The following is an 8,629-nucleotide window of genomic DNA, read 5'->3' as shown; positions in this document are numbered from 1 at the left end:
AGCGCGACTCCCAAGGGAAAAGAAAAGGCTAGGTGGCGAATGGTAAACCAATGTTGGGCATTGCTGGAAGAGCTTTACTTAAGGCGAACTGTCAAGGGTTCCCATAATAGCCCAACCGCGTAAGGAACGCAAAATCCGGGAACATAACACCGATATGACAGAAACTAGGGCGGCAAGAGTGGAACAAAACACCAGGCATAAGGCCGAGCATTCCACCCTTTACCAAGTATATAGATGCATTAATTAAATAAGATATATTGTGATATCCCAACAAGTAAATAAATGTTCCAACAAGGAACGGCCTCCAATCTTCACCTGCAACTAGCAACGCTATAAGAGGGGCTGAGCAAAGCGGTAACATAGCCAATCAATGGTTTGCTAGGACATGGTGGGTTAGAGGTTTGACATGGCAATTTGGGAGGCTTGAAAGCAAGTGGTAGGCATCGTAGCATTGGAATAGCAAAAGTGCGAGCAAACTAGCATAGCAAAGATAGTAGTGATTTCGAGGGTATGATCATCTTGCCTGAAATCCTGCAAGGACGAAGAACGAGTCCATGAAGAGGACAAATGGACGTAGACGAACGGTTCCTCACAATCACGACGTTATCGGAACCAACCCGAAGAAGCAACACCAGAAAGAAGCAAACAACATAGTAAACAACCACCACATAGACATGGCATGATGCATAAACAATTATGATGCATGTCCGGTTTAAAGAGGCATGGCATGGCAAAGTGCACAAACAATCCTACAAATTAAGTGGAGCTCAATATGCAACGGGTTGCATATTGACGAAACACCACATTCAAGTTATTTTGTTCGATCTCGTTTATGTACCCAACAATATTAAATGTTGTCAAACATGGCAAGAGGGTGAAGCAAAGTAAAACTACCTAACTAGTCAAGGTTAAATGAGGCCGGAAGCAATGAACAACAAATCCGGAAACTCCTCATGTGCATAAATTAGGTTCGGTACTGTTCTGCCCTAAACATTATTTTAGAGTTGTTAAACATGCAAGATGATGCCACCATGTTAAACTAGGCAAAATTCCACCCCAATTACATATAAAGTTTATTAAATTCGGAGTTACGGTTATTTAGTTATGAATTAAAGCATTTTAACATGGCATAGGAGAAAATTTACACAAACAACATTTTAAACATTTTAAACATGGATGAAAATGACATATTATTAAACTAGACAAAATTCTGAGCAAGTTTCATATATAATTCATTTTAAACTGATGCACGGTTGTGAAGTTATTAAATGCATGAAGAACAGGGACTTAACTGCAAAACTGTTTTACACTGGATATTAGAAAAATTTGCTCAGGAAAAAAACGACATGGGATGAATCTGTTGGGCACTGGGCTCAACGCGCGGCGGCGCTCGCTCCTGCTGCTCGATGCAGGAAAAGCAAAGCACGCAGCGGCAAAGGACTCGGCCACGGGTGGCGCGATGGAGGGAAGGTGGAGGACGGAGGGGAGCGGGGCTCGGTGCTGGCGTGAACGAAGACGACGGGCGGCGAGGAGGAGGTCATGCGGGGTCACTCCATGGGGCAGAAAGACCTGGTCTCGGCGACTATGGAGCTTCAGGTTCAGGAAGTCATGGCGTGGAGCCCCTCCTGTGAGGCAGGGGACGGCCGGAGGTCGGGGATGGGCTAGTCCATCCATTCCCAGTCAGATTCCGGTGAAGGCTTGAGGTCCAGGAGCCAAGGCATCAGAGGGATCTCCTGAGGTCATCCATGGCAGAGAGGGAGAGAGGTTAGAGAGGAAGAAACTAAGGAAGGAAAGGAGAGAGGCAGGGCGCGGGGCTGGCCTAGAGGTCGAGGTCGGGCACGACCGGCGCTCGACGGCGGCGGAAGGGTGGCTGCGCTCCGGTGGTGGTTGGCGCAAGGAGCAGCAGAGAGCTCGGGCGTGTTGGGATCCAGGAGACGGGGATGGTGGGCGAGGAGGTGGAGCTCGGGCTCCTGCGGGATTTGAGCGTCGGTGGTCGTTCACTCGAGATGGATCGATGGGATGGATGGATTGGATCTGGGTGTGGCTGATGGTTGGTGCAGGGGGAATGAGAGGATCCCGAGGTGGGAAATGAGTGCGGCGGCGGCGGCTGGGAGGATCCCTAAAAATTAGGGTTGTCCAAAATGGACTAGGGATAGACTATATATATAGTAGGTGGGTTGACTTAGGGGTATATCATCCCTCCGATCGCAATCGAACGATCGCGAATAAAATAGCTAGGAAGTCCAAATAAGAAAACGTGATGTTTTGTAGACGTTTGGGGATGATCCGGATCTGACGGTGACGACTGCCCGGGTCGGGTCCGGGACAATTTCGGACACGCACGAGGAGGGCGCGGGCTGACAAGAGAGTTTAGGTAGGGCCTGACGGCGAGTGGGTAGTGGGTTGTGCAGAAGGCCTCGGACTGAGAGAAGGGAAAAGAGAGAGAGACCCGACGATTGTTTCCGGAGACCGAAAACATCCGACGTTTGAACGACTATATTGTCGCTACAGTAAATCGTTTGGGCGTCAAACGATCTTTGAATGCGATGAAACTTGGCAGGCGGCCTATCTACAACATAACAACACCACATGCCAACTTTCAACCCATTCCGAGAACTTTTTCCGGCCACTTATAAAATAATATTTCGGATGTGCCGCGGGCGCGTGCAAGTGTGTCTGGGCTCAGAACGGACAACGGACGGAACTGGGGGAACCCGAACGGATGCAAGTTTTGAAAACATGATGATGCAATGCACATGATGACATGGAAAGATGCAACACGCAAGCAAATGACAAGGCAATAACAACGAAACACTAGAAGACACCTGGCGCAACGGTCTCGGGGCGTCACACCTTCGCTGCTCGGCCGGAACCACTATTCACACCAGAACCTTCACTACTCGGCCTATGCCAGCCACTTCCCCAAAACCACACCTCCTCTCCAGCCCATTCCCCCACCTTTCGATCCCCTAGCCTGCATCAAGTGTCCCCTAGTTCGCTGGAAAGCCATGGTGTGCTGCAAGATCACGTACTACAAGATGCTGATGCCGGAGCGCCGTGCAGAAATCGCGGCGGCGATCGGCGCCACAGACCTCTATTCCTAAGCTCACTTTGTGGCGAGCCAATCCCCGAGTTCTCTGGAGCCAATCTATGAGGAGGAGGAAGCTGATCCAATGTTCATGGCGGAGGTCGCGGCGCAGAAGGCCCTCGGTGGGTATGAGACGATGGACGTCGACTTTGTGCAGGCGTCCAGGTCCCCCATGGTGCAGGCGGACTAGCGGTTCAACCTGGCGATACTAAAGGAGGATCGGGAGGTAGAGGCTCAACTCGACGCGGAGCGCGCGCATGCCGCTGCCATCGAGGCTCTCCTGCAGGCGGAACTAGATGTCGTGGATGTGAACAGGGCGACGGAGGCTCAACTCGATGCGAAGCGCACGGATGCCACTGCCATCGAGGCCCTCCTGCAAGTGGAACCGGACGTCCTGGACTTGAGCTGGGCGGCAGATGCTCAACTCGATGCGGAGCACGCGGATGTTGCTGCCATCGGGGCCCTCCTGCAAGCGGAAACGGACTTCCTCGACTTGAACTGGGCGGTGACACAACTAGACACAGAGCGCGCGGATACCGCTGCCATCGAGGCCCTCCTGGAAGCGGAACCGGACGTCCTCGACTTGAACCGGGCGGTGCTCCCATCCGTACAGAGAGCCTGCACGCTCCACGTGAACGAGTAGATGGAGGACGAGGACAACCACGGTGCGGAGACACACGTCGGCAGCTATGGCTGGTTCACACCGGCAGCCAAAGACGACGAGGTCGTCTCGTTCCACGAGCAGTGATTGTTTTTCTTTATGTTGTTTTTAGGGATCTTTTGCTGTGTAAAAACATATATTGTTATACAAGTCGCCCGACTTTCATCATTTGTGTTAGTCTACCATTTCAGGCGGTTGCATGAATATCCTACGTCTCCAAACCCTCTTCCTCACCTCTTGTTCTTCCCCAACAGACCACCGCATGGGCCGTACGGATCCACCCCAACATGTGATTGGATAAACATAATGTATGAACGAAAATTATCTGTCAGCGGTAGCACATGTCAGTGAGGGTGCGTTCCCTTGGTTGGGTTTGCAGTGTGCAAGAGCGACTATGTGAGGGTGTGGTACGACCGCGGCGTGCAGGAGCGACCGTGTGAGGGTGCGGTGCGACCGCGACAGCCGTGCGCAAGTGTACCTCCATTTCATTTTGAAAACTTTAGGCAAGCTTGGCAAAAATGTGTGGCGAATTATGGCAATGCAAGGCCTAGACCCAAACAGGAGAAATACGTACGTACTAGGAGTACTAGTGTTAAAAAAGAAAGGCCGGGTTTTCCTTCACGGGATTAATCGATACAAATCCTCTTTTGACGTGTCAATTAATGTGTATTTTTTCTCCAAAGCCCAAAGAGCTAACCATCTCACTCCTCATCGCTTGATTAATGCAGCGCCATGCAAACAAACCTTCTCACTTCTGCATGCATTCAAGGGTACTTAATGTCCTTGGTTGCTAGTACGAGGCAAACCCCATCAATTTTGCCTTGATTAGTGTTTGTGGCCTTTTGCAAATTTTAATTTTGATATACTGGCCTTGTGTACAAAAAAATGGAGGTAGTAAATATTTGACTTCCTTCCACATTGCGGTGACATCGACGATATATCGAATGTTGTGGTTTGGCGAAGTGCGTTCGACAGAGAACACCATTGAGGGAGACCATGGTAAGTCGTTTGCAAGTGCCACCTGCAAGCCAAGACAACCGCCTTATTTGCATCAAGGAAGTATGGTGAACCAAAGGACGGGTAAATGTACTAGTACTACTAGTACACAATAGCATCGTCCGTCCAGCTTAGTGCGGTGAGGTGGTTTCATGAAGAAGACGATGGAGAAGCGGAGCCAGCGAAGAGTGATATAATGGTTGCTTCGTCCGTGCTTTGTGATTTGACTCCTCACTGCTTTGTGATTTGTGATAGAAGGGATAGGGGAGTAGACTCTGTGCTCTATACTGTACATACGTCCAAGCACGAGAGAAAGAGGAGAGACGTTGCATTTTTCTATTCCTTCAATCAATCAGGGAGCTTTGGTTCCATCTTTTTGGCTTTGGTAGCACCGTCCACAATTGTTCCCATCGATGAAAAAAGCTATTTATTTGGCTACACATTGTGGATGCCCTTAATTGTACCACTTGGTTTTGCTCCTGTGTGCTATCTATACAAATCTCAATTATATTGATCTAAAAAACTATAGAATCAAGATTAGTAAAAAGGAGGTGATTTTTCCGCGCGGATGGCGGGGGAGGTTTCTTATTTTTAGGGGACGTTGGCATGGCGGTTTGCTAACATGCGGTCCCACGTGTCAGTGCTTTACCAAGCCGATCCGCGTCCCACATGAGGCAGAACAATGGCAGAAGCAACACATGGTTAACTTGAAGAAGATGTGGGAGAAGCGGATTCAGCAACGAGTGAAAATGATGGTTGGTTCCCTCCAACTTCTTTTTTTACTATCATTATTATTACTTCGTCCCTCCAACTTAACTTCAGGATAGGTGCATCTTTGTGATTTGATGCCTCATTGCTCATTACTACGCCGGCGCCATGACTGGGGTGCTTCACCCCTGCTGCTCTGCACTTTATTTCGGTATGGCACGTGGACCCAGTAGCTTGATGTCCCACATGTTGGTGAAAGGGACTAGAACAATTATGAAAGCAAGCACTCCACTCTTAGGACGGAGGAGTACACGACACGGTGGCCTAGTGAACTGTCACTTGTACTGTATAGTACTATAGTTTTGCTGTTTCGCACGATTCATCGATACAAACCCGATTAAACAGGAAAGGGCGGGATTTTTCCCGGGCGGTAGATGATACTGGCCATACATTTAAAAGGCAATTTTAATGTATGCAAACTGAATAATTAAGTAACAATATGATATCTAGTAAAACTAAAAACATATATGATTTATCATGTTAGAGTGTAGTAGTAGTGTTGTATTGCATAGTTGTAAGATGTAACATGCGAGAATGTGTAGAGATATAGTTTTGGAGGGCCTATAGAGAGAAAGCATAATACAGTCACCGAACTTTCAAAATGCTCATTACGGTCACTATATAGGTTTTGCGGTGATTATACGGTCACTTACTCACCGTTCAACATCGGATTGCACTCTGTTGACCGGCCAAATAGTCTGCATGGCGCCATGTTGAATAGTTAAATTGACCACGTTCCTTATGGGTCCCACCTGTCAGTTCGCATAGGAAAAAGGTTAGATAAACACAAATTTACGCAGGAGCGACAAGACTCTAACCGGTGCGCGGGAATCACCTGGTTGTGTATGTGTCTGTCAGGGCCTGATGTGTGCGCATGCACGTGTACGTTGAGCACTTGAGCGTGAGAGTGTGCGTTGGCTGTGTGGTGTGTGCATGCATGCGTGCATGTGTGCATGGTTGCATGTGTACGTGTGTGTGTTGCGTGCCTTTGTGGCTGCATGTGTTCGTGTGAGTGTTGCGTGCATGCAGTTTGTGTGCATGCGTGCATGTGTGTATAATCACCACACCAGCTCCTGTGTGTTAAAATAGACGGCTCAGCATACCAATACAAGGCCACCTTTTCCGCTGTGCCCGCGGTCATGACTTCGGACCACCATCCAATATTTTTTAGTCGTTTGTTTTCATTCTTATTAGCAAGATGCCTGTGCATTGCACGTAACATGGATGCATTTGTATGACTAGTTTATCTTGTGAGAGAAAAGGATGAGCGAGGGAAGGCCTTATTAGCAATGTGGAGAGGTGTGTGGGTACCTTTTTGCAAAATTGCCATAGTTTCCTTCCTATCCGTCATATATAAATCGGACGGCCTATATTGCAGGATGGCAGGCACACCATCATCACCAACTCTATTTTTTATAAGAGTGTAGTTATAAGTGTAGATGTAGATGTAAAGGAGATACAAGCCGACATGTGGGCCCAATGGTAGTGAGATAATGTGATGCAACACTAGAGGTGCCATGTGGAGCGTTTAGCTGGTCAACTAGTCATGTCTTAAGAAAATACAGAGTTGTACCGTGAGCCCATGACTGTATAATAACCACAAAACATAAATGGTGACCGTAATGAGTGGATTCTGATGTCCAATGTACGTATCGTGCTTTCGCTTCAAATATAATGATCGTCACTGTATATATCTCGAGACAAAGATGAAACATGCGTGAATGTGCTGGGGGCTTACTTTTAGAGGACCTGGAGATAGTTTGTGTGCATACGTGAAAGGGGCGTAGAGGGGTGTATGCGATGGAGAGAGAGATGCTCATCGTTCCTCTTTATTATGACTTACTTTATATGTAGTATAAAAATATAAAAAATCAAAGTGCGGAATAAATATCATTGTTGTAGCGACCAGACCTCAAACGGTCCAATCTCTGTGCTCAGGTGTCATCCCTGGATCAGTAATGCTGACACCACATAGTACTTGAAGGATTTATAACAGAGTAGCAATCACACACTTATTACATCGAGAGTTTCAAAAGAGAACTTATTACAATAAATATGGCTTATGGCCATCTAATAACAATAACAGCGGAAGGCTTGGAAGATAAGTGAGTCCATCAACACCAACGGCATCACTGAGTATAGAACCACGACCTAAAACTCCTTAATCGTCGTCTGAAAAGTCTGCAACATTAACGTTGCAGCCCGAAACCGGTCAGCACATGGAATGTGCTGGCAAAATAACACATAGAGAGTAATGAAATGAAATAGGCTATTCTATATGCATATTTGGCTGGTGGAAAGCTCTATGGTTATAGTTTTGCGTAAAGCCAATTTTTCCCTACTGCAAAGGAATAAATTTTATTTAACTATCATGGTAGTTGTTAAACATTCAGAATGGTTGACAGCATTCTCAATCTCAATTAAGAATAATCATTAAACAAAACCCAACAAAATTAATTATAGAGTAACATGTTGAGATTCACATGATAATCCAAGTACTAGATACTCAAAATGTCCATAACCAGGGACATGGCTAATCATGATTAGTTTATACACTCTGCAGAGGTTTGCGCACTTTTCCTCACAAGACACGATCGCCTCCGTTTGGTTTCTCGCACTGCATGGTGTTTGAGAAGACGGATGACCGAGACATAGTCTTTCAGAAGCACTAGCACCTTACGATCGGGTAGACCGTTACACCTACTTTCCCCTACATCTGCTAGTCTACCACTGTAAGAGTTCGCACAACTTAATCAACTAAGCTAGAGCCCATAATATCTTGTGGCTGCACACGAAAGTTTCTAGCACGGATAATCTCATGATCCCTTTGAGCCTGGGTGGCGGTCCATAAAAAAACAAGCAATCCTGGAATACCCAGGTGCCTCAATCCACCCAGATGTGTGTTTAAGTTGCCACCTTAAATAAACCATTAATTAACAATCTCACATCTGTCATGAAATACTCTCAAACCCAATCCCACGTCTATGAGCATAGCATGGCAGTAATAAGCAACGTAGAAGTAACTCCCAGGGGTTTGATAATAACAGGCAATAGGTTCTACCTCATCTACTTCCCAAACCAACAATTTAATTAGATCCTAATCATGCAGTGTGTGA

The sequence above is a fragment of the Triticum dicoccoides genome, chromosome 2A (genome assembly GCF_002162155.2).
Source record: "Triticum dicoccoides isolate Atlit2015 ecotype Zavitan chromosome 2A, WEW_v2.0, whole genome shotgun sequence".
Classification (NCBI taxonomy): Eukaryota; Viridiplantae; Streptophyta; class Magnoliopsida; order Poales; family Poaceae; genus Triticum; species Triticum dicoccoides.
The sequence above is the reverse complement of the archived record's forward strand: the minus strand, read 5'-3'. Positions refer to the sequence as shown.